Source organism: Macrobrachium rosenbergii, chromosome 22, assembly GCF_040412425.1.
Source record: "Macrobrachium rosenbergii isolate ZJJX-2024 chromosome 22, ASM4041242v1, whole genome shotgun sequence".
Classification (NCBI taxonomy): Eukaryota; Metazoa; Arthropoda; class Malacostraca; order Decapoda; family Palaemonidae; genus Macrobrachium; species Macrobrachium rosenbergii.
In genome coordinates, this window is record NC_089762.1 from 11680830 (window position 1) to 11707213 (window position 26384).

Sequence of the window (26384 nt, forward strand, 5' to 3'; positions counted from 1 at the left end):
GTTTCCTTATTTTTAGATCATTCTGGGATGTTCCATTCATTGCACCTCTCTCAGCTTCGTTTTTGTTTGCAAGTCTCACGCGAATTATCGCAGCTGATGAGAAAATGAGTGTATTTCAGTAATATGCACACCAATCCCCACCGTCATTTACTGGGAATACAATCCAATGAAACCATGTAACGTAGAAATATAAATAAAATGAAGATGACCTAGTGTCGGCCTCTCCTTAGGTCTCGGCTAGCATGGCTTCCTCCCTGCGCCTGCGCGGTGGAGGTCTTGGGAAAGCGCGGGAGAGTGCGTGTGTCGTCTGCTCTCAGCTGCCAGTGGTTCTTACGTGGTGAAAGTCTAGGGATCGCTAGTTATAAATCCGCTCTCGCTACACTCGTTCTACTCTTGGATCTAATCATAAGGTTAGTCATTTCATCCCTCTCACTTCCATTTTCATGGGACGAAGACGGTTTAAATGGGGACGAGGGATGATGCAAATATGGCTGTGTTCGTAGAGAATTGCGGTAAAAAAGGGACTATAGTTTCAGGGGTGTGTATGAGAAGAGACATGTATAGTGGTCATCTGAATTCTGACAGCATCGAGAGGATAGAAGAAGCAGTGGAAGAAATTTATAACTTGCTGTTTCTTAACGTCTTTGCGTCCTGTGGCTGTGTAGGAGAATTCGTGCTCAAAAATCATTGCTTAGCGGGCTGTAGCAGTCGTGCCAAATGACTGATAGTCGCTATCACTCATGACTATTGGAACAACCGAAAAAAATTAGTGTACTGTGTAAAAATATATGCAGAGGTTGACTGCCAGATTTAAAGGAACGGTGAAACAAGTTGCGGTGACATATCTAGTACGGTTGACGTATTACCCCAAGCCCCGAAAAACAGCAAAAGTCGTAGTACGAAAATTGATCATTATTCTAATAGAAATGGCAAGGAAAGTGTATACTCTTTATGAAAATTATTTCGTTGCCCTCTATAGTGCTTTGATGGACTGCCAATAACCATTAGACTTGACCTATATTCTCGCGTTGATGTTTTGAAGACTCTTGCTCTGGTTACATTTTGTTGCCGCCTGTTATGTCTGGTTTTTAGACTTTTCCGGTTTCCACCAATTCACTACACGTTCTGTAAGCATTCTTTCCCTCTCTCTCTCTCTGCAATTTCAAGATAATTCCTTTAAGGTTATTATTGTGTGAGAAACAGCTCCCCAATAGGATTCATATATGTTACAAATTAGAGGTTTCGATGTGGATAACTTGTAAATTAAAGTATGTTGTGTCAGAGCGTTCGTACCTCATTCTTTGTATATTTTTGTTTGTTCTGTTTTGTGATATGACATTTTGTGTATATATATTATATATTGTATATATAATTATATATCATATTGTATATAAATTATATATATATTATATATATATATATATATATATATATATATATATATATACAGTGTATATATAGGCTACTGTATATCATATATACATATATTAGTTTTTTATGTGCTCGTGTGTGAAGGAGGGGGTGTATTCATGTGTCCTTGTGTTGTTGCTACTCGATCAGAATGCTTAATGATGGAATTCCAATGCCATTGTCAAGCCCGGCATCTCGAATCAGGATGGGGGAATTACCATTTATTCGCATTATCCGCTTACGACAGGGTCGTCGATTCGCTTGTGTTACGCGTTCGAAAATGAAACCCGAGGAGAGAGTAACAGCATTTGTTAATGCCTTTTCAAAGTTTAGATGACTTCCATGGTTGGCTTTCACGGTCACAGAATTTGAGACAAAAGATTTTCCTGTAGCAACATTTCAGATTTCTCTCTCACTCTAATCGTGACGGTATTTTATACAGTTCGCTCGAAGCTCTTGGTGCATTGTAACAATAAGCATCTTCAGCCGGATGCGTTTATCTCGATAACCTTAAAGGAAGTGAAGAAGTGCTAAGTTCCCGGGGAATCTTGAAGTGATCGCCGCTGTGCTGCGATGATGGGGATTCCCTTTTCGCCCTCCCCGAATATTCGTAGTCCCGTAGTCATGATTTGACAAAATGATGTAACGCGTTCTATTATAGGTGTGTGTGTGTGTGTTAAGTGTCTGCGTGTGTTTGTTTTTGCCTATCTTTGGTTGTGATGAATACTCAGAATTTGAGACGAGTAATATGCAGGGAAGTTTGGAATGTCGCATGTTGATAAAAGAATGAAGAAAAACGAGCGTGTAAGATATGTTTTAACTGACGAGTTAAAGGGAAAAGGAGTTTGAAAATTATTGCGGGCAATAAAAGAAATATGAACATGTATGGACTTGTGAAATGATTGATTCTGTACATTGATAAAATGAAATAATGGATAATTAAAAGAATAATGGTAACTGGCAGTATGAGAGTAGAATGAAAGGGAATACCAGCACAATGTTCGAAAGTCTTTTTTTTTCGAATGAAGAAAGGTTGTGTGGAGAGGGCTGCACGTGAGCGCACCCTTGAAGTTGACGAGGGAATTAATAAGGTCAAGAAAATTGCCGTTATTATTGTTACTGCTCAGGTTTAAAATATACTCATACGGAACAAGTCAGAAAACACCAGTAAGGTGTCAAACAGCCTCCGTGCAAGGATTTGCTCATACACACACACACACACACACACACACACACACACACACACACACATATATATATATATATATATATATATATATATATATATATATATATATATATGTACAGTATATATATATATATATATATATATATATATGTACAGTGTATATATATAGATAAGTATATATATAAATATTATATATATACATATATATAATAACTAGGGACATGTTAACAAACTTTCTCAAAAAATAACTGAACAAATGGTAATGATCTAAGGCATAGAAAGCCAAACTCGTAACGATGGTGCTATTGAATTGTGTACATTTTTGATGGGTTTCGATACAGACATGAAAGTACACCGTTTGTACAGAGCCAATAGTCCATTCCCGAGTATCAACGTGTGTCGTTCACACGAAAAAGATGAATGTAGCGCAATGTCGGAACAGAAGCAAGTAGGTGGAGCCGCACGCCTACAGAACACAGCACAAGTTTACCGGCTGAACGGCACGCGTTACTTGTGTGTTATTGAACGCCCATTTTTCGTGAGTAAGATGGTCCTTAACTTAAGAAGTATGAACGACGTCCTAAATGAAAAGGAGAATATATCTGGAAATTGTCAGTTTGTTCATGATGTTGTGAACATATATGTAAATAACCTTTACAGTGCTTACATTGTACTTGTTCTGCATTTTATATTTTTATGTAAATTCTTTTGTCATTAAAGTAACAAACTTATAATGACTTATCTTTACAACCATTAATGATTACGAGGAACCTTCATGGTGGAGAGTAAGATTTTAGAACCACTAATAACAGTCTCTGAATTTGAATGAGTAAATAAAAGCTCCCTTTCCCAATATATATATATATATATATATATATATATATATATATATATATAAATTATATAGGCCTATATATATGTATGTATATACTGTACATACATACATACATTATATATAATATATATATATGCGTATGTGTATATGATTGTAATATCATTAACACGTGATTTGTTTAACAAATATCACCAGAGGTGAAACAAAATAGAGATTTGGTGTAGGTCCTGACCGGTTTCGACTTCTTTTCCAAGTCGTTAACGGAAGGACTGATGCTTGGCGGTAGAAATGTGCTAGTGTATATGGGGATTTAGTTCAATGCATTTATCGTCATCAAAACTCACGCCTTGTTGATAACACGAATTTTAGCAAAAGAAAGCTTAATGTGTAAACAGTGTCGTAAAATTTTTTGGAATGAAAAATTTTATTAATTGTAGGGGAAGACGTCTATAGAAGAGAGAGAGAGAGAGAGAGAGAGAGAGAGAGAGAGAGAGAGAGAGAGAATTTAATAAAACGCTTCGATCAGGAGATTTAGAGAAGGTAGCTTTGGCCATTGGTCTAAGGGAATCCCATTATTAACACATAATAATTATGATGTTGATGATGAGAACAGGATAATCAAATTAAATTATATAAACAGAGGTGTTACGAAATCTATAAAGTATTTAGTAACTGTGCCCCGAAGAATACAGATTTTGTCGAGTGTGGGGTTTAAATGCCCCATTGTTCTGAAACCGGTTAGAACAAGGCCGTCAGAGAATAAGAACTGTAACTTTGAACCTTTGCGTAGTGAATGGCGTTCGGGAGTTGAATCAACAAATTAATGCGATGGGAAACATTCTTTAGGAAGCCTTTGGTCACTCGATCTTTGGCTGTTGATTTATTGTCGTATCGACAGCGCCGAAATTATAATAAAAGTAATAATTAATAATAATAGTAATGAATCCAATTCCGGTATGGTGGTTTCGGTTCAGTTGTTGTTTTTACAGTTAATTATAGAGGTACTGCTATAAGAAGCAATGACCAATATGTACTGAAAGCTTTATGAAGCCGTACAAAATGTTTAAAAACAGACTCTTTTAAGTCATATGTTGTGGGTAGCCAATCCCAATTAATATTATTCTTATTTTGAATTGACTAACACCTCGAAGCAGTAGTGTATATACCTTCGAATAGTGGCCACAATAAAACAGCGGTATCTTTTTTTTGTTGGTTCCCTCTCCTAGAGGTGATGGTTCTGCTAAGTGGCTTTTCAGTTACTTTCTCTTTTATTTATATCTAACTCGTATCCACAGTTTCTCTCTCTCTCTCTCTCTCTCTCTCTCTCTCTCTCTCTCTCTCTCTCTCTCTCTCTCATTTACACCCTTCTTTATCTCTCAAAAGACCGCGGAAGAACAATTACCGCATTTCGGTGAGATGTAACAGAGCCTAGGAACCTAATGGCATCTCTTATTGAGTTTTCCAACGAGTTTGCCAATGAACGGATTCTGGTTATTTTTGTCTCTTAGCTTATCTTTCGGGCTCTAGGCGGTAGGGTCGTCGGCCAGGCCTGTCCTTAGATCTTCTTGAGGGAGAAAACATAGGCTTAGTCTGTAGGGTCTTATTACCATATTCATCAAGTTTTTCATCTTCACCCAGGCTTTTTGTTACAAAATGTATAATAAAATGTGGTTGATCGTGCCTTGATTTTAATTTCCTTGTTGCGAAATATGTAGTTTGTTAATCGTTATCAGAACAGTTTGATGTTTTCTTTACTTTGGGGCACCATCCTGTTTAAACATTCGGATTAATATTAGATTCAGTACACTGCAGTAGAACGGCTAACTGTTGTTTAAATAACATATATTGTTTATGCTATCATTAGGTTATTATTAGGTCTGCTTATAATTATTGCTTGGGAAAACGGAATGTCTATCTACTAATGAACCCGTAACTGGTCTTTCTGCGCTCTCATCTTTCTTCGGGCTTTGGTTTAAGGTAGGCCGTTCCTGATGATCATAAATGGCTGAATGCTATTTCGGTGAAAGTGATATGTGAAAAATGTTTGGCCATCAGTTGAATCTGGACGTGTCTCAGAGGAGAAATATTTTCTCTCTTGCACATGGAACGATTCGAAGCTACGGCTTCTGGGAATGACATTCTCCTCTGTCGTGAAGGATTGTATCCATCCTTGAGGTTGGAGACTTTGACTTCATTGTGAAACACTTCGCAAACGTCTGAAGTTTCACTTATCTCCCCCACCCCATTTTTCTTGTTAATGATAAATGTTTCCGTTCTGTCTCCTTCGCTTATATTTTCTGAACGTCAAACCTGTTACTAGTGCGGAGCATAAGTATTTTCTATTTTTTTTCTGTTCATAAAGGTCATGGGGCGGACGAGGAGAATATGGTATAAACCGAAGGCTGGTTTTTTATATTTGAAAATTATTAAGCTGGCATTTCAGTAATGAGGTAGAATATTTTACCTTCGTATAAGGTAAAATCTACGAAGAACCTTATCTTACTATCTGAATTTTGTTATCTGGCGTAAAGCTGTTACCCCGACATAGTTGTGGTGATTTTCTCCCTCTGTTGTGTTTTCTAGCTTTTCAACCCCCAAGATATCTCCACCTTCCTCCATTTTTAGGTGTACTCTGTAGGAATATGTCTATTACCAACTTTTCTTCTTATTTATATCACATCAAATGTTCATGCTTTTGAAGACGATTCAACCCCGTATCTTCTTGTTTCATCACCAAGCCCCTTTCCTTTGTTTATTAGTAATTTCAATGTGTTTTCTGTCTTTGTGGGAATCTGTCTGAATGGTAATTCCGTAAATTTGCTAGGCTTAATACAGCTACTAAGAATGATTCTGTCAACTCCCGTAGGGGAGTAGCGCCGTCAGTAGTGCACCGTAAGCAATACTAAAGGTTGTTTTTAGGGTCCCTTCTGCCCCTCGACTCAGTCGATTTCTAGCCTTTCCCTTTATCTCGGTTCTCAGTTCCTTTCTTCTGTCTTTTTGTACAGCCCGCCATCTCCCACTTTTCGCTGCATTATGTGCCGAATGGCTGAAAGTGCCCCACTGCTTGGCTTTATAGCCAAACTTTTAAAAAATAATTCCATAAATCACTTCCTTTCTATTGTTTTGTCTCCGCATCCATGAAATAGTTCATAATGTATGATAAAAATATAGTTGAATTCTCAGATTATCTCAGGTTTTGAGTGTTCTGGATACTTGGCCATGTCATCTTATGAAACAAACTAGGCCTAGCCGTGTCAGTTCGTAAGCTAGCATTAGCAGTAGACGTAGATTGGGTTCAGTAAGAATTTTGAAAATGTTTGTCAAGAAATTTTAATATGCGTCTGTTATTAAAATCTATAGCAACGGTGGTAGTCCGTCAGTCAGACAACTGAATGACCTGTGTAGAATCTCGAAGGAGACGAGGAGGGGCATAAAGACTCGTTCCTTAATATTCCAGAGTGCCTCTGTTGACCTAGGCTGGGAATCAGTTATCTAGTTGTGAGGCAGGTTACTGTTTCTGCAGGTGAAGTACCTCGAATCTAATGTTTTAAGAGGTGTCGTTGCTGTGACTTCCTTTGTTGATTTTTTTACTTAGGAGGTAACTTGTTACAGCTCTAGCAAGTAATTGTGTGCTTCTGGCCATTTTTCTTCATGCTTAAGTTTAATTACATATACTATATTAACTGCTGTCCTCAAAGATTGTGTCGTTTTTGGATTTTTTTTTTTACACACCCATATGTTTTGCAGTGTTCCCTAATTTATAAAGCCAAGGAGAGCTGGTTACTGGACTAACAAAAACTGAGAAATTTTCCTGATATTACGGCTTTGTGGGTGTATGGAGAATGGCAGGAATCGTTCCTAAATTTAGTGACTAGAAGAAAACATTCCCCAACTGAAACATTGTCTTTGTGAAGGAAAAAAATTGCATTTCTTCTCTCTCTCTCTCTCTCTCTCTCTCTCTCTCTCTCTCTCTCTCTCTCTCTCTCTCTCTCTCTCAGGGCATCCATCCAGATTTGAGAATTGAATTTGGAGCCCCAGCTACATAAAGTGCGGCATGAGCGTACGTCAAAATGAGAAATGCATCAAATAAATTATCTTATAATGGTTTCTTGAATGCTTTCGTAAAGGGAATAGTTGGCGCGCATTAGTTTTACGTAAAAATGTAGGTATTGTCAACATACGTGTATGAATTTATATTGAAGTTATTTCCTGGAACGTTTGTTTTCCGTATAAGACGCTTATTATTTGTATGCAGAAATGCTTCTTGTCAAGATTTCAAGGATTTTAGGCATATTTGTGTCTTTTTCTTTTTAACTTTTATCTGTGTTGAGATTTTATACCTGAAGCGTACTGTGGAGCCTCACACACACATATGTGTGTATATATATTTATGTATACGTGTGTGTGTATACATATATATATATATATATATATATATATATATATAAATATATATATATATATATATATATATATATATATATATATATAACTACATACATACACACACACATATCAGCCCCTATAAGTTACGTTACAATTACGCGTAGTTGCTCTCTCTCTCTCTCTCTCTCTCTCTCTCTCTCTCTCTCTCTCTCTCTCTCTCTCTCTCTCTCTCTCGTCATACATTCATAGGGTATTTTTGCGGAAGAAGAGTTACTTCCTTTAGGAAATCTATTAAAGGCGTAGTTCATGAGAAGAGAGTTTAAAACTGAGCATCAGCGGATAGTTGGCTGCTGGAAGTTGGACACACTCTGATAGCGAAGTTTCGGAGAATTTTTGCCAGAGTCTTATCTAAGTATTCAAGCAACTTATTTCCTTGTTGCTTACGTGGAAGGCAATGAGGTCTGGTGGCACTGAGGTTTTATAAATTAAAAATGTTTAGTTGCTGGGGAAGGGAGTGAGAGAGAGAGAGAGAGAGAGAGAGAGAGAGAGGAGGGAGGGGGGAGAGGGGCGGCTGGGTCACTTAAGATAGATCGCTGTTTGATGTGTCTGCCATAGCGTGATTTGCCTACCAACTCAACTTTCAGCTAAATGTTCGATCGATAATAATAATAATAATAATAATAATAATAATAATAATAATAATAATAATAATAATAATGGCAATGATGATGACTTAATATTAGGTCCATCACATTTCCTGTCCCACTGTTCATGGGAGAATTTGCTGTATATTCATAATTAGTTGATAATTAGTGTTTACTTGACTAATGTATGCACTTCAGTATTTATAATCTTAATACTTGGCATTTATATTTACATTTCTTAAAAACTGATAAAGAGGAAGTAAATGAGAATAAAAAAATGTGTAAGAAATACGAAAACAGTGTAACCGTATTTCTGAATCCAGGGAATAGGGGAATAGAATCGTTTCGTATATCTGAAATGAATGCGACATTGCATTGACAGAAGTAGTTTTGTGTACCACCAAAAGTGATGTTAGCAAACGGTAGTTGTGGCAGGGGATTTTTCCTCTCTCTCGCCTTTTAGTTTGCTTGTGGGTGTCTGCAAATAGCTTGGAATAAGATGCCAACATTTCTGGAGATATTTAGGCTTGAGCTTCTCTTCAAGATTTAATGGTTGGTAGGTTCTGATGTAAAGATGTGTTTTATCAATTGTTTTTACTTATCATATCCTCTAGAATAAACGTGAATTGATGAAATGAAACTGAGGAGAAATATAGACAAAGATGACTGAAACATTTATATATATATATATATATATATATATATATATATATATATATATATATATATATATATATATATATATATATATATACACACTACACACTTTGAGACACTGATATATGTATACATATACATACAGACATACATGTATATTATATATATATATATATATATATATATATATATATATATATATATATATATATATATATATATAGAGTAAATAAATGTTAGGGAACTTTAGTGTTGGTAAAGATCGCTGACGTGGGAAGGCGGCTTAAGCATTGTTGACAAAATTTATTTATTACTAAGATACTCTAAAATAAAATCTATAAGGTCTTGTACTAGTGAGTAAAAACGCACAAAGAAGATAATCCAGTGCGGCCTATTATCAGCACTGTTGGCTCAATATATAAACTTTCAAAATATGTTACCAAGCTCTTGTCCCTGTTGCTTGGAACTATCTCCGATTTCACATATATAATTCACTAGATTTAGTTGATAAATTAAACAAAATCACCTTTTACCCCACTGATAGATTTGTTAGTTTTGATGTTTGTTCTCTTTTTGCTAAAGTCCTTATAGATTCTATTTTAGAATATCTTAGTAACGAACTAATCCATCATGAATTAACTCTACCTGTAAGTCATTATTTCACTCGCCAGGTTTTGAATTTGTGATTGTAAGTTTATATTCAAGGGTGTATTCTTCCAACAAATATTTGGTATGGCAATGGGCAACCCTTTGTCGCCACTCCTCTCAAACTTGTATATGGAATTCTTTGAAAAAACGATATTTACCTAATATCATTTATATTCTTTTAAAGTGATATAGATATTATGTTGATGATATTTTAGCTGTTTTGCCTGCTGGTATTGATGCAAACGATTTAGCCTACTCTCTAACTTGAATAACCAGGTACCATCCTTTAAATATACCTTAGAATTAGAAAAAGACAATTGCCTCCCTTTCTTAGAAGTTTTGATGCACAGAGAACCATTTCAATGCAAATTCAGTATTTATGGGAAACCAACTAGCACCTTAACTTATGTCCATTTCCCCGGCTAGCACTCTGCTAGGCCCGAGTTCGAGTCTCCGGCCGGCCAATGAAGAATTAGAGGAATTTATTTCTGGCGATAGAAATTCATTTCTTGGTATAATGTGGTTCGGATTCCACAATAAGCTGTAGGTCCCGTTGCTACGTAACCAATTGGTTCTTAGCCACGTAAAATAAGTCTAATCCTTCGGGCCATCCCTAGGAGAGCTGTTAATCAACCCAGTGGTCTGGTTAAACTAAGGTATACTTACTTTACTTTGTCCATTTCTATTCAGGCCACCTTAATATGAAAATATCCATGTTTTCCTCTATGATTTTACGAGCATTGCACATTGTCATTACCCAGTATTTGGATCAAGAAATCGAATGCATAAGAAAAATAGGGATAAGTTTATGTTACCCCTCACATATACTAGATATTTGCCGTAATAAAGCCCATAAAAAAATTTTATAGGGAAAGTAACATGGAGAATGAAACCCCTAAGAACATTCTTAGCCTGCTTATTTTAGTGGTTTTGAAACCATAGAATCATTGTTAAAATCTTTTAATGCCAACCTATTTTTTTCCTGTGATAACACACTAAAAGGTATGTAAATAAAAAATAGCCCCAAGGAAAGCAACAAAATAATATGTAAAATTCCATGCTTGGACTGCTCTACTAAAGATTTAGAAGTGAGAATTAAACAGCATAAGTATTCTGTCAAAACTGGCCAAACATACGATCCAATATTCATTCACTTAAGTGAAAACTCTCACAGGGTAAATTGGACTGACAGTTCAGTGATTGCCAGATCGAAAGATTAATTTCTGCTGTAATTTTAACCTTAGCCCTGCATTGTATTATTTGGACCTCTGTATTAGTAAAATGTTCAAGAATGACATTAAAGATAAAATCACTGACTTAATTACTAATTAGTTACCATATGTATTATCTATGTATTCGTATGTTTAATAGTTTTTTGAAAATGTTCATTTTGCACAAGTTGTTATCGTTTACCAAAAGGAGAATATATTAAGTGTTCTTTTATAAACATATGCAATCAGCTTATTCATTCCAAGGTCATTTTTGTTGGTCAGTCTCTTCCACTGTATAATCCTGTAATTGACTCCTCCCTGTTTCCGAGCCGTTGGGCCTTATCTTTTGTAAAACCTCTCAAAGATTTACCTTTGTTTTGGTAGGTCCACAAATTCTTCAACTGTGTTGGATTCCAGGTGAATCTATTCCTTCATAATCCCCATCCTCTGGGAAATCTGCATGTTATCTGTTAATCAGACGAGCTTTATTGTAAACTTATTTTAATATTTCTCACCAGTCTGCCAGTAAAGGACCGTGTATCGAAAGGTCTAGCAACCACTCCATTGCTTCACTTTCCCTTCGTGGCATTTGCCTTTATTTATACATTCATCACATTCCATATCTTCGTGATTCAGTTAGCCTATACATTTATATATGTACTGTCTATAATATATACATATATGTATGTAAATGTATATATGTATTATATATGTATATTTTCTATTATATATACATATACATATACATAATGTGTATATATACCTTATATATATATATATATATATATATATATATATATATATATATATATATATATATATATATATATATATATATATATATATATATATAGTTTGGTAATTTTGCTCTTGAAATTTTTATATTTCAAATATTAAGCCATAAATAAACCATTAATGTTGCATGTACTTTGTCATGTACTTTATCATGTACTTTATCATCGTCCTACCCATAAATGGTTCGAAGCAGCACCTGTGGGGCTGGACGTAGGTTGCAGTGACCAACACTGCCCAGAAAGCTCAGGAAGCTCAGGTTTGTAGGCGTAAGAATATAAGGTAAAAGTATTGTAAAGAGTATTTGTCACTGGATTTCGTTGATAAGCTGTGGTACATGAATCAATTTTTCTGACGAAATGATTGATATTTTGTAGAGTCACAGCGACTGCGTAGAATTTTCGACGTTTAAATTAATAGTTGAGACATGTTGGAGAATATACATATTGTACCAAGCCTTCGAGTATTAGCAGGAGACCAAGTATGTCCTTACAGCGTTTTGGATTTTAGCTATTAGCATAAACAGAGTTATGGGTATAGTTGAGTCCCGAGGTCGTCCTACGCGTGATCTGAGGAATGATGTGGCTTGGGTGACCCAGGGAAGTACGTGACACGATTTAATTTCTCCCCGTGAGTGAGTCTAAGTAGGAGCAGAAGCAGATGAATAAGCAAAATGACATGATCAGTCTGCGTTCTACAGTAAGCTCGTCGAAGTTTAGCGTAGCCAATTGCACGATGACCGGCCTGTGCAATTCGCCAAGAAGTCTCGTATTCTTCTGGCCTGTGGATATTATTGTAAGGGAGGTATGGATAGCTATAGACTACAGCCCACTTTGACTCATTATTTGCTTTCATTTCCATAGCGATAACAGTAACCAAACACTATACACACGATGTTAGTGTTTTGAAAATTGTATGTCCCGATAAATGGTAAAATAATTTTTACAACTGAGAAAACATTTTTTAGACATAGCAAACCCTGTTAGTAGTTACAGTGCCTTGAACAAAACCATAGATAAGGAACTTTATTCTACCTCTCAGCAAGGAAGGGCAAGGGGTAAGAGGAGGAGATAACTCACATCAAACTTGAAAATTGCTTTAGCGAGAAGTTAAACACTGAACGGAGATATCTTTCTAACGCTGAGGCATATTTACTTATTCATCTTCTAATACTCTCTCTCTCTCTCTCTCTCTCTCTCTCTCTCTCTCTCTCTCTCTCTCTCTCTCTCTCTCTCTTTACAGACGCACACACACACACACATTTATATATGTATCATGTATGTGTAATTTTGTGTATTTATTTTTGTATTCATGAACATATAAATGTAAAGACGCACACACACACTACACCAGTATTATCATTATTTCGATTACGTGCGCACATTTCTGCAATATATGTAATCGCACTTTTATTCTTTATGTTGGAGCTTTTCAACTTACATTATATTATGGGTTTCAAGAAGAATCAAGCAGTCAAGACTTTTGTTCTCGTGGAAAGACGGAAGTGCTCTGGAGAAAAGAATGAAAAATGAAAACCGTAGAAAGAGAAGTATTCCGTTTATTATAGACACGTTTTCAAAGGCAGTTCATCTCACACGACTGATGCATGGCCATGTTGAGGAGTGAGTTGGCGTGACTTTATATTGACTCTTGGGATTTAGACGTCTCCTGTTGCGCCTTTTTGGGTAAAACAGTTGCTTCTGAACCAAATGATTTGGCTGAAGGGCGCTGACTTCTGGATGGCTTCAGTTTTAAGAGAGATGTCATGTTAATGTCGAGTATTTGCTTTGAGCTGCGTTGCCTCCCACTTTAGTATTGGGCAGGAGTCATTTTGTAGTGTTTGTTGTTGGTGGCCGTGACAGGTGGCAAATTGGGCCCTTTATATGCGGGTAATGAATGCATCAGCCCAGTGACAGTGAAATGTCTGTGGTTGTGTTACCTGTTCCTACCATGCAGTGCAAGTATCAAATGTTTGGCTTCATGTGACTTCGTGAACGGAAAATTTGACGTATGGCGTTGTTAACAAAGGTGAACGGCGTCGATGACCATAATCACTGCGACGCTAGGTTGCATAGAATTTTCAATTAATGATTATTTTTTCGCTTTATTTGTCTTTTTTCCATTACAAATGGGCATTCCTTTCAGCGGATGGTACCGTAACAAGTTCAACCTCTCTCATTGTTGTATAAGAATGGTTGGACATTATTGATAATAATATAATAATAATAATAATAATAATAATAATAATAATAATAATAATAATAATAATAATAATAATAATAGTGGAATGTTGTATGATTAATACTCCTGCTTACGGTAACGCCAAACAGGCCAGACGTGAGACTGAATCAATTAATTCAGCTGTCAAAGGAAGGCAAGAGTGTTTGTCTAGGAACATGTCATATATTTCAATTTAATATGTTTTCTTCTCAGTGTATATAGAATATAAAGTAGTTTGTTCGGTTAGTTGACTTTGTACTTTATGCCCATACATACACACACACACATATATAATATATATATATATATATATAATATATATATATATATATATATATATATATATATATATATATATATATATATATATATATATATATATATATATATATATGTGTGTGTGTGTGTGTGTGTGTGTGTAATTATAATAACCACAGTACCATCTTTACTTCTCGAATTCATCACCCTTCTAGGATCCTCTTGTCACTACAGAGCCTTAGATCCAAATGCAAGGATATGAAGTGATTCTTGTGATTCTGTTGTCCGTAGCAGGATTCGAACCCCGACCTCGTTTTTGAGACTTTGATACTCTCGATGCGGGTTCGAATCATGTTACCGGCTTAAGAATTCTTCATCTTCTTGTATTTGGATCCAAGGCTTTATAGTGACAAGCGTATCTAAGAAGTGTGATGAATTCGAGAAGTTCAGAGGGCATTGTGGTTATTACAATTACAATTACATACATAGGCTATCTGGTAAAAAGTGACCAATATGTTTATTTATTTATATATATCTATCTCTCTCTCCCTCTACATATATTATATATATATATATATGTGTGTGTGTGTGTAGTATTATAAATATACATATGTGTGTGTGTATATATATATATATATATATATATATATATATATATATATATATATACATTATATATACTTATATATACTAGCTGACAACCTGGTGCTGCCCAGGAAAACTCTGAATGGCAACCGATAAACTCTCTCTCTCTCTCTCTCTCTCTCTCTCTCTCTCTCTCTCTCTCTCTCCCGACACCACTCTACTCTCTCTCTCACCTCCTCTCCTTCTCACTCTCTCGCGCTCTCTCACTCTCATTCTCTCCTTTGCCTGTTAAGATAGTTGCTTCAATTACATTGCCCAGCATTTTTGACATTTTATTTTTTACCCCTTCTCACCCACCATTCCTAAAGCTGCTGAACTTCGACTTAAAGGGCATCGCGAGTGTCACTGTTCATCTCAACGACCTTGAAAACTATGGAATAGACACTAATATCAGTCATTTCCGGTTATTTTTACATGATCTGCTAGAACACTTAAAGGTAATAATCTTCAATTTTACCATTACCTCGGAAATAATATATTTTCATATATGTTACCGAAGGGGAATTTTTTTTTTTTTTTTAGTTGATAATTTCGTCGTCCCGTGGGCTCGAACCAGCAAAGGACAAGAACTCAGGACTACAGTGGATGCCTTAAACCACACGGCCAGCAAGTGAGGTATAAGTGGATATCGGCTCACATCTACAGATCCCCGTCGAACTCGGGTGTTTGTATTTAGAGCCGATATCCACCCACCTCTGCCATGTTGACCATATATGAAAATATATTATTTCCGAGGTAGAGCGAATTGGATATTAAAGGACGTTTGTAGCCTACTGATTGTATATGAATCACGGTGATGTGATAAAAAGTCATAATATGGCTGCGTGCGACAAACGCACTACATGGTCAACATGGCAGAGGTGGGTGGATATCGGCTCTAAATACAAACACCCGAGTTCGACGGGGATTTGTAGATGTGAGCCGATATCCACTTATACCTCACTTGCTGGCCGTGTGGCTTAAGGCGTCCACTGTAGTCCTGAGTTCTTGTCCTTCGCTGGTTCGAGCCCACGGGAGGACGAACTTATTATCAACTAAAAAAAAAACTAAAAAAATTATTATTTCGGTAGAACGAATTGGATATGAAAATGTTATTATTTACTGAGGTATATATATATATATATATATATATATATATGGATATGAAAGGACGTTAGTAGCTTACTGATTATATATATATATATATATATATATATATATATATATATATATATATATATACATATATTACACATGTATGTATGGTTGTCCATATATACACAACAATTGAAAGTGGTCATCGCATACATATATACAAACACAGGAAAATGGGTATTGATATGTATTTAAAGACGCGGAAGAAATATACACTTTTTCACACCAAGTGAGAAAATGCTCTTTCCAGTAATGAGGGCGACTTTTTAACACGGGACTCTGGCGAGGTTATGGTCTCGTATATTGTAATCATGCTCCTAAAAGGTCGCCCACAGCAGGCTCCTTCTCTGTTTACCCACACTTCAAATAATATCAATCCCTAAGTCAACGTTATTATATTACAGTGGACGTCATTCTGATTGTTTTTAAAATGTAAACGTTTTCTTTCCACTCTTATAATTCCTACGCTTCTATCGACTAGTAATTAGAAAGTTGCAGATTTTTCTTCGATTCTTTGCTATTAGGCATTTCATTTCATCTCGGCGTCATGTGCAAGTTTCATTCAGCTAAGGGCGACCCCGTACTGTAATGGAGCTCTTACATTTCGCCTGCCTCATCATGTGTAAATGCATGAGTGAAGCAAAATTGTCGGGATTTCTTATATATAACGCAAATTATATTTAGTCCGTATCCTTTATTCCCTACTTTTTCTTGGGCCTGAAATACTTGACTGAGTGTATACGGATATATTATATTATTATTATTATTATTATTATTGAAGAAGACTCAAACTCATCTCATGTAAAATCATTAACCTCATAAACCTAATGTTGGGAGAAGGAGAAGGGGAAACTGATGACCAAGGAAAAATATGAATATGTAACAAGTAATTGTGAAAGAGTTCGATGAAAGAAAGAGTGTTAATTCACATGAAACAAGCAAAAGACACATTGCCTTTTTTCCATTGCTTGTCTCGTTGGAAATTTAGCTTTTGAAAGAGCTGGTGGAATTGTAATTGCCATTTACGATATATACGCTCATTAAAATGAAATGCCGTACCAGAGTGTTATTACCCTGAATTTTAATGTAAAAATAACAGCCGTCAAAGGAAAATATGAAAAAAGGTTTTCATTCCGGTGGGTGGGAAACATTGTTAAGTACATAGCCCCTCTGTCAGATATAACGATCCTCGCTGCACCGCAAATACACTTTTAATTATTTCTTTTCTTAGCCATCGTTAAATTATATTTGAAAGTTGTTATCTCATCCACACAGACTCCGTTTGAGAGAGAGAAAGATTAGATTAAGAAAGTGCTCATACATAGCTTTTAGAAACACTCATTATTTATAAACGTTGTGGTTTGTAAATATCAACGAGCTTGTAGATTCATATCTATCTATTTGTCTGTTTATCTGTATGTATACATATGCATATATTTATGTATATTTATAATACAGACATAAATATACATGTGTACATATTTATGTATATACATATATATAATTTATTAAATATATGTATTATATATATTTGTATGTATAATATACAATATATATATAATATATATATATATATATATATATATATATATATATATATATATATATATATATATATATATATATATATATATATCAACAGTTAATGCATATGCGGCATCCATACCTGTCTGGTAAACACTTCAGTTTCTATTTCTTCTTGTCTTCGAAGCTGTTGTAAGGGATAAAAACAAACTGCTGTTCTGTTGCTTGGCTTTCGTTAGAGCTACGTTAGTTCTACATATAGGAAAGAGCATCCAAAATTTATAGGCAAGCACAAAAAATTCATTAAAGACAAAGGTTCTAAAGGATAATTTGACACAAATTTCACAGTTTAGAATAAACGAAAACTAACATGTATATATACAAATAAATATATATGGAAATAATGAACACATGAGCACATGTTTCACAGAAATAAATTTCTGCCTCACACAGGGAATGAACCTCGGTCTCCCGAGTAACAGGTTGAGGCAGTAGTGGCTGACCAACCAAGGTCATAAAAGAAGTTGGAACCTATGTACTCCTTACCAGAGGTTTTTCCCGGCCAGGCTTCTTAAGCTTGACATACCAACGAATTTTACCCAACTTCCCGACCCTTCAGAGTGTCAGTCGCTAGCACTTCATTCGAATTACTCCTTCACCGTGAGATATGATGGAAATAATGAACACATGACCATGTATTTTACAGAAATAAATTTCTGCATATATAGATCATATATATATATATATATATATATACATATGTATATATATACATATACATATATACTTACATACATACGTATATATATATATATGTATGTATGTATGTATGTATGCATATTTATGTATGTATAAAATGTGAGTGTTTGTTTTTGTACTTTTGTCAGGTCTTCAGTGTTCTTTATTAGGAATAAAATGTCTCGAATATTTTGCACCCTCATAAAAGGACCGTATTTTTAAAGCGCTTTATGAATATACAAAGAAAAATATTCAAGTAGGCTACTGTATTAAATATGTTATTAGCTTGGCTTCGTTGAATTAACCTACCGTACTTCTTTGACTATTCTGTTTAGGTTATTCTTTGGAATTTTTCAGTTGTTTTTATGGGATTGTATTTTAGACTAATGATTATGTCCACGGATATGAAAATATATTAATTTTTCTTTATTTTACAAAAGTATGGGTGCGTGCTTTTCGTTGTGATTCAGGCGAATGATTCATCTCGCAATTATATTTGTGATGATATTTTGACAAAGAATGTTCTTGCTTGAAGACTAAAATGGGACCTGTATTTACTGTTCTACAGGAATTAACGTCATGGCTGGGAGAATGAGACTGCAGTGGTACTCGCGTGAGAAATGTTACAGATGCGCCCAGTTTTGTCAGGGCTCTCTTTTCTTGTCTGTTGTTATCGGTGTGTACTCTGGTACCTTTCTGTGTTACATCTGCGATGTGAATATTGTGGGCTTGTTTCCTTGGAATGATGAATATTATTGTTGTTATTACAATGAGTGTACCCTGAAGATAGGGCAGAGACGTAGACGTTGCATTCCGTCCCAAAGATCAGTCCAAGGTTTTTCATTTTTCATACCCATTTAGGGGCCAGTGGTGAGAAAGAGACTTGCACCGTTTTGGATGACAGTAAGTCTGTACGTTGAGTTCATAACCCGCGGACCATCGTTGTTACACAGGCAATGTGGATTCAGTGTGTACATACACATTGCTTTTTATATGGTATGTTTATGACCACTAGCATAAAGTACCTGAAATCCCCATTAAAGCCGTGAAATTGAAATTCTGCGTCATACACCCATGGCGGATGTGCACCACGAGCTTTCTGGAGGAAGCGTGAAATTGACCAGCAATATTTGGTCTCGGAACATGTCCCAGCAGTAGTTATGCAGCTTAGCTTGGAGCCGGAGAGTATGAGCGCCAATGATCAATAAACTCACAGATGTTGGTGTTGTACCATTGTTTGTCGTATGGGCTCACTCCTGGCTGTTTCTCTCTTTTTCTTTTTCCTTCGGCAACAAACAACAACAATGACAAAATATAAAAGAATGGGCTAGAGCGCCTCGACGGACGTGCAGGTAGAAAGCTCAGGTGAGGGAAGGCTTGGATCGTGATTAGCGACGACAGACGCGTAGCTTTTCGTGTACCTTAGCCAGCCTTGGCCTTCCTTCTGTTCAACTCTCACTTTCCACTTGCTTGTTTTGTATGAAGTCACTCCATAATAGTGTACATATACAATGCACACATATATTTGCTTTATCTCTTTACCAGTATGAGACCTCTCTCTCTCTCTCTCTCTCTCTCTCTCTCTCTCTCTCTCTCTCTCTCTCTCTCTCTCTCTCTCATTACCAATTAATTTTTTATTTTCAGAAACTTAAGGTAAATTTTACTTCGTTTCGTTTCATTGTTACAAGTGACATTGATGTAATGGTTGGTGAAGCTACCTAATTGACAGACATTTCAGGTGCGAGCTTATTTCTGGAGGCCGAGTCATCTGGAACACTAGGCAAGGGTTCTAGGTCGTTGCCACTAGATGTCATCCAGAGCTAAAAACAGTCGGTCGACTTTATTTGTGCCTTTTGCAAGGCGCTTTGTTTTTGTCGTGGTTGGCATTATTGTTGACGTTTTTAGTGCGTGATGATGGCGGTGTTATTGTCGTTATCTGTGTACTTGCCACGTTCCTTGTGGGGGTATTTATATTGATGCAATTTCATAATGAGTATATTGAGGTTCAGGGGTTACAGCATATTTATGTCTTCGTCTCTACCTTCTTGCCTCCTCTGGAACACTCATAGGACATTTAATTTAAGGGTGGCAGTCAAGGTAGTAAATATTTAAATATTAACAGATAAGTTTTAGCACTTCATCTTTAAAGAATTGAGCCTTTTATTTAAACTGTAAATGAAGAACAAATAGCACGCTCATGAACACCGCAGAATTGCCTCATTTTCGCATCTTTATGAGTGCATCGCTTCCATGTTTGTTGCGCGCAGAATTTTCATTTGGTAATTTACAAGGCGACATGTTTATGCACAGTTGTTTTTATTTGATCTTTATCACGATCATAACTTGTATCAATCTTCTCTGGAAAAAAAGTATTTTGCCTTCGTACTTTAAAACATGTGCATGTAGCTTAGTGTGACTGCACCTTTACTGTGATGAAAGGTTCATGTTTACGAGTCCCCTGGTAGGCATTTTTTGTGTGTTTGGTCCCGTTTCTGCCGGATGTGTTCTACATCTCGTTGTTTTGGAGCGCTCAAGTTCAGAACCGACACATTTAGATACCTCAAACTTGCTCCTTCAAGCTGTCGGCTGAACACGTTATGGCATTTTTGAGCATGTTGCTGACAAACTTTTAGCGCCACGTATCCAACATTTTGTCACTGGTTGGAAGATTAAAATCAGATTTGATCGTATTGAGGCTGTCACGTAAGAAAGATCGTACGCAATTGCAATTTTGCCACCCGTGTTGATTATTTGATCTTGTGTTGTCAGCGGGATGCAAAAAAAAAAAAAAAAAAAAACAGAACGTGTGTTTTTGTGACCTGGTATTTCGTTTTCATTTTCTATTATTTCTTTGACTTAGTACTTCCATATTCAAAGAACTAATCCCGTTGTTTTAGCTCAGCACCGACATAAAGGTTATATAACGGAAATAATTTTTTAGGGTCTGTTATTTTTTAAGGTGGTCTCTCTCTCTCTCTCTGCTATTGTCGTCATACCAATAAATAATGGCCAGCATACTACTGTTTTTTGCCCGATTGCTACAGAATTGAGAGAGACTTAGAAATGTAAAGTTGTTGGTGTCTTAACTCTCCCAAGTTCCACACGCTGTTACTTGATTCAAATTAAATTCATTACCAGCGTGCCTAAGTACTGAGAAACTTAATTTCCTACGACCCAAGTTTATTTATTTTGAACTTTATGAAACCACATCGTTGCTAATAGACTATTACGGTCGTGTCATGTTCATTGCTTAATGGTTTCCAGTGTAAATCCACATTGACCATGTTTTATTTTTCCTAGCGTGAAATGAAATCTGGAGCATTTAAGTATTATAACTGATTACGCATTATTTTTATTCAATACTAATTTGTGCCCTTTTCCATGATGGTCTCGGGGGGTGCTGTGACGACAATTTATTTTGTCAGCAAAGCATCCAGTCATCGTTATGTTTTACTAAACTCCTTGATTTGGAGGCTTTCGTTACATTAGCGTATTTCTGTCCTTTGGGAACCTTGTCCTTAGCGCCATCAGCGAATCTTGTTCGTTTTCGAACTTTAAGTTCTCCTACTCGAATAGCTTTTGATGTGATATATATGTCCTGCAGTGTTTGCATATACCGGCCCAGGGCTCAGTGAGGCATTAGCTTGCTAATCTTGTTGGAGAAGGCGAGTAATAAGGGAAGTTCCTTATTAGCCGGCGTTATATTGAACCCCATGAAAGTTATAGCTGATACCGTGTCAGGAATGACCAAAGATGGATTTTTTCTCTCTTTTCCAGGCTGAATTTTTAGTTTTTCATTTTGCGGTATATAATATGTTGTCTGCTTTTCTCAAGTAATTTATTTTAGCTTCTTGTTATGTTACCTTTTCCTTATTTTTCACGTTCAATAATTATTTGTGTATGCAGGCTATGTATGTATGTATGTAGTATTTATTTTCCTTGTTTGTCTTGCTCTAGAAAGGACGTTACGATTCGCTTTTCAGTAATCTGAAAGAACGTGTCAGGTACCTCGTGTACAGTTCTTTGCCGAAGTTTGCATCTTTATGCTGCATAGAATAGTTTCTCATTTGTTGCTTTCCATATCTTCTTCGTCCCTGTTTATTAACGAAGAGCTGTTAACATGTCGTTCTTGTGAAGGGAGGTAAAGCTCACTCTTAATTTCTGATATGGTACTGATGAGTGATTCCAGCAAATGAATTTCTCTCTCTCTCTCTCTCTCTCTCTCTCTCTCTCTCTCTCTCTCTCTCTCTCTCCGTAGCTTGTTAGCAATCGTGAAGAGTCAAGATCTTCACCGGATGCAAATGGGTGATAACTTAGAAATATATTTTTCTGTGATGATTTCACTTTTGTTTCCTTAGTCAACACAGATCAAATATTTTTTTGGATCATCTTAGTTGCCAGCTAAGTGTCTGGTTCTTCCTTTTTCAGCATGAGTCACCTCTGAGAAAATAGCATTCTACAGATAATTTCAATTAAGTTTTCAGTTCAGTGGTATGGTTCAGCGCATGACGTTTATTTTTTCGTGATTTTCTGTGTTTTTAGTTCTGCAAATGTATACGTTTATACATAAATACATACATATGTATATACATATATGTATATGTTACGTATTTGTTTATATATGTTATATATCATTTATAACTAACTATATATATATTTGTTATATAAATATTTTAATCATATTTTATAAATATATGTATATATATATATATATATATATATATATATTAAATGTATATATATATATATATATATATATATATATATATATATATATATATATATATATATACTAAATGTATTCTATATATATGAGTGTGTATATTATTATATATATTGTATGCATATATATACATATTTACAAATGCATATATATGTATATATATATATATATATATATATATATATATTATATATATATATTATATACATATTTATATATATATATATATATATATATATATATATATATATATATATATATATATATATATATATATATATATATATATATATATGTGTGTGTGTGTGTGTGTGTGTGTGTGTGTGGGCTACATATTATATGAGAGAAAACATGGGTTAGTGACCGACGATATGAGATACCGTTAACAGGAAGCCTGTCGAACTCACAAAGATAACGGGATGAGAAATTCGAGTGAACGAGAAAGAAATAGTCTTCATTACGCACAGCTGACACAAAAAGAAGACTACTGCTCCGCCGGGAGAGTGATAAGAGAGCGGCTGTCCTCTTGCCCCGGAGGCTGCGCGTATTTGTTTGCTGTACCTGTAAACAAAGGCTGGAGGCGTCTTCTACAATAAACAAAAGTTTGCGTCTGACGTCATAAAGAGAAGTCTGTCTGTTTTCGGAAGGATTATTATTCTTCTTCGTTTGAATTTTGGGGAATTTTAAGAGACAGCTCTTTCTGTTTCCTTAGCGTTTCCCTGTTGGCCGAAATACTTTCTGGTCATATATTCAATGTTGTTTATGTTTTTGACGGTGACGTTGTGCTTTGTGGCATCAGCTTCTTTTACAAATAAGAAATATTGTTTTCAATATTATTATAGGACGCCTACTGCTCTCTTGAGTTCTCCGTTTGATTTTATTTGATAACACATCAAACACACACAGCACCTTGTTATTGACAGCTGAAGGATCTTTCAAAGCGACTGCGTCTCAGGAGGTTTATATCTGTTTCGGATATCCTTTAAAACTGAAAATGATCCCGTAGTCTGTCTAGCTCTGATCTGCGTATTAGGGTGGAAGCAATACTGTGATAGGAGAGAATACGTGGGTGTCTTACGAATGGTTTCACACTGAGGGGTGAGTATTACCTCTCCGAAATCCTTCGTTTTTTTCAGTTAAGTGGTGGTATATATATTAGTCTATTACGTCTGTTATCCCCTCTCTCTCTCTCTCTCTCTCTCTCTCTCTCTCTCTCTCTCTCTCTCTCAGATGCAGCCCACACAGTAAACTAGCTGCCAGTCACAGAAGTAAGCAAACTAGGTTTTTTGTAAAACTGTTCTGTTCTGTTCCTTCCTCATTCGGTTTGGGAATCTAACTGAGAGAGAGAGAGAGAGAGAGAGAGAAAAGTGGAAACAGCTGCGCACACTTATTGAAGAACACCTGCACGAATCGTCCGGGATAACTCACACCTGTTTTTCAGGATGAGTTTAACGGATTATATGATTGCGTATTCATATGTACTGTATACATATGAATACGCAATCATATAGTCCTTGAATTGCTCACGAAATATTAACATTACTAGCGTAGTTAATATGATCTGGGAGTAGGCGATTTTTACGGTCGTATTTGTTGTGGATGCATTTTAAATATTGCATGTTCTGTACTTAAGCATATTTCAGGGGGTATATATATTTCGGTGATAAATGCTGACAGTCTTCGGTCCGAGACGCAGCCAAGTTGCAGGTGTTACATATGATTGCACCTGAGAAATTTCTTCGCACTAAGTGTACGAGAGGAGACGTTTACCAGAGCAATGGCAAACACACACACACACTATATATATATATATATATATATATATATATATATATCTATATATATATATATATATACATATATTAATATGTACATATGTAGTAGGTATTTAGTGTTGGAAAAGCTATATTTGTTGCTCTGTGGGTTTTCACATTTGTAGGAACAAACTTGGTTGCTCTGTAGCTATCTCTTGAGCTCACCTTGATCGTGCTCAGATGTCAGCTGTCTTAAAATAGTTTAGTTTGTTCGGTGTTGAAATAAATCGTGTTTTTTCTTATTATACAATTAATGGAGTCTTAAAAAGTTATAATAATTCCTCTTCCACCTGTTTCTTTATGGGTAACGGTACCAAGACTTTTGGGAGACGCCGTGAATTCTACTAAGTTAACAACTGAACTCTGTCTTTGGGAGACATGTTCACGAATTTCATCGAAATCCATAAACTGGACTCTGTCCTTCTTTGGCGCACTAATTTCACTTCTCACACTGCTTCTGTCTCCCCGAACGTAACTGTACTTCCTCCTCTCTCTCTCTCTCTCTCTCTCTCTCTCTCTCTCTCTCTCTCTTTCTTTCCAGCTCGTTTATATAGGACTCTGTCCTTTTGCTAAACAGATGCCAAAACTAGGCATTGTTTGGCGTGTTTTTCACTCTGTCGATCCCTTGTCCATTCAGTATTATCATATTATGTTAACGGATCGTTGAGTTAGATATAAAAACATCTGGTGATTCGTCTGGTGGAGTTGATCGGGACGACATAAGAGCCTTCACTGATGGATCGCTGGAAGCCGCTGACTTCGTAGTGTTGCTCATAAGGTACAAAACACCATTAAGCCCCGGTGCCAGAACCAACGGGAGAGATGTCTGCAGGTTATCAAATCACTTTTTAGTTTTTTGTCAAAGAAAACTATTGTGCCGTCTTTGTCTGCCCGTCCGCACTTTTTTCTGTCCGCCCTCAGATCTTAAAAACTACTTAGGCTAGAGGGCTGCAAATTGGTCTGTTGATCATCCACCCTCCAATCATCAAACATACCAAATTGGAGCCCTCTAGCCTTAGTAGTTTTTATTTTATTTAAGGTTAGAGTTAGCCGTATTCGTGCTTCTGACAACGATATAGGATAGGCCACCACCGGGCCGTGGTTAAAGTTTCAGGGGCCGCGGCAGATAGGTCTGTTTTCGGTGGCCTTGATTATACGCTGTAGTTGCTGTACAGAAACTGCTCATTTTTTTTACTTGTTATTCGTCTACTAATGTAAAATCTTAACAAGTGAAATCTTTAATAATAACGTCTCCATTATAACCGCCATTATACATACATACATATATATATATATATATATATATATATATATATATATATATATATATATATATATATATATTTATATATAAATATAAGCGTGTGTGTGTTTCAGTTATTATTTCTTGGCTCTAAATAAGCCTCAAAATTTATGGCATACACGGCTAAGGTTATTACTGTTTGCCGTGCAATTATGAACATGCAGTAGAATTTGATAAGGAATATCTGGAATTAATGTTAAATGCCAGCGTATACATAAAAGAAATGAGCGTGAAATATTGCAGTTAATTCTAT

The 26384-nt window shown here is 35.8% G+C and overlaps 1 protein-coding gene across 7 annotated transcripts in view; it reads left to right on the forward strand.

Moving 5' to 3' along the window:
* Positions 1–287: 287 nt before the first annotated feature.
* The window catches only part of norpA (no receptor potential A), a 699095-nt gene continuing 672998 nt past the window's right edge, over positions 288–26384 (forward strand). For 6 of the 7 annotated variants that reach the window (XM_067124206.1, XM_067124212.1, XM_067124215.1 and 3 more), the window contains exon 1: positions 288–410. The gene's annotated coding sequence lies outside the window, so the exon portion shown is untranslated. The remainder of the gene's footprint in view (positions 411–26384) is intronic. The other variant, XM_067124209.1, reaches the window with a different exon arrangement.